This window comes from Chrysochloris asiatica, unplaced genomic scaffold (assembly GCF_000296735.1).
Source record: "Chrysochloris asiatica unplaced genomic scaffold, ChrAsi1.0 scaffold00006, whole genome shotgun sequence".
NCBI classification, from domain to species: Eukaryota; Metazoa; Chordata; class Mammalia; order Afrosoricida; family Chrysochloridae; genus Chrysochloris; species Chrysochloris asiatica.
In genome coordinates, this window is record NW_006408524.1 from 928,442 (window position 1) to 930,236 (window position 1,795).

Genomic DNA, 1,795 nt, shown 5'->3' on the forward strand with positions numbered 1-1,795 from the left:
TGTTATCTACTCTGATAAAGAATTTTTGTAAAATAAAAAGACAAAAATGGTGAGAGTTTTTTCCCCTCCAGAAACCTCGTGAACTTTCTTGAGGAAAGTACCTAACTATGGAGCTTACCAGAGAAGAGTGAAGCTTGTTCTCTTTACTTTGTATGAATGTAGGTCATCTCTCTGTAAAATATCTAAGGAATGGTAAGGGGCACCTGAATTCTTACTTTGCAAATGACAATTAACACGAATGAAAAAAGCAGCAAGATTCTTTCTGCAGGCAAAATCTGTTAGCTATTTCGCCTCCAGACGCTTGAGTCACCCCTGTCTTTCTCTCCTTGCTACCTGATGGTTTTCAGCAGGGCTGCCCAGACATTCACAGCTGCTATGAAGGCATCCTTACTACCAGGCTCTACACATTTGTGTGGGTGACGCAGCACTGCAAGTGTCCAATGAGCTTTATTGATGTCATCCCTTGAGGCTCCAGGGTTGGTTGCCTCCCAACATGTGCCAACTCTCTTCACTATTTCAAATTCTGCGAATTTGTTCCTTGGTGACACTAGTACTGCTGTTTGTGATAGGACGTTTCCCTCCGTTTCCACATAAATCAACTCTGGATACATAAAAGATCTGCAGCATTTCCCTGATTCCTTCTCCAGGCTGGGCTGAAGATTTAAAGTACAGGAACCCTTTGCTTTCACAACACCCTTCACTTTCATCTACATAGCAGTGCTTACTACAGTCAATCTTATTGGCACGCACTACAAATACAATTTTTTCTATGTTTCCGTGGCATCCAAGCTCTTGCTACACTTCTGCCAGCCACACATCAAGAGCATCAAAGGAATCTTTTTGCCCAATATAATAAACCAGTATCACACCATGTGTTCTTGTAAAACTCATTGACAGCCTCGTAGGAGAAGGGATGTCCAGTCATATCAAAGATATTAACTTTGACTTCTCTGTCTTTGAGTTGTACCTTTGCAACTCCACAATCAATTACACTTGTCACAAGATACTTACACACAAATCCTTTTTCACAGTATCACTTTATAATACAGCGTTTTCCAACTTTGGCCTTGCCCATGGCGTTGACTTTGTGGAGAGATTTGCCAGGCTCCTTCTGCTTCAGCATGGTGGCCTCCTTTGCCCTCAGTCTCTCAAGGCCGTCTACCTCTGCCTCTCCTTGATCACCAAGCCGGCCCGTCCCTCAGACCTCCTTCTCCTAACAGTGGAATTGCCGCTATTGTCAACGTCTTAGCTTTACTCAACTTGCCATCCCAGTCGCTGCCTGGCAGTGGGTAAGGGTGGTCGGGAATTGGGGGAGGCACCACCTTTAATCCCACCACCCCCTGATCCAATTTACAGGAGATTCCCAAGGGTGTGCACAACACTTTTTATCTGGTAAGAGATAAAAGGAGAGAGACTTGAGCAGAGTAGGAAGGGCCTAGTGCCACCAAGATGAGAGAACCTGAAATGGACTACATCCTTCATACCTAGGGATGCTGCACTGTGAAGCTAGCTCCTAGATCCAGTGAAAGATTGATGCCAAGATGTAGGGAGGTCTCCAAGGACTGCTGGACCTACAGATACTGAAGGAGTCAAGGACCTGTCCCCAGAACACACAGAGAGAGCTTCTCCAAGAGTTGGCACTTCTGTCCTGGCAAACTGTATGAGAATAAAATTCTGATAATTATAGTCATCCACTTGTACTTCTGTTATGGCAGCGCTAGATAACTGAGTCATCTCAGAAGCAGAGCCAGGAACCCAATATCTTTGGGCATATAAGTTGTTGTTCAAGGCCATG

General features: G+C 44.6%; 1 pseudogene; it reads right to left on the bottom strand.

The window, feature by feature from the left end:
* Nucleotides 1-329: 329 nt before the first annotated feature.
* The window catches only part of LOC102810780, an 11,123-nt pseudogene continuing 9,657 nt past the window's right edge, over nucleotides 330-1,795 (bottom strand).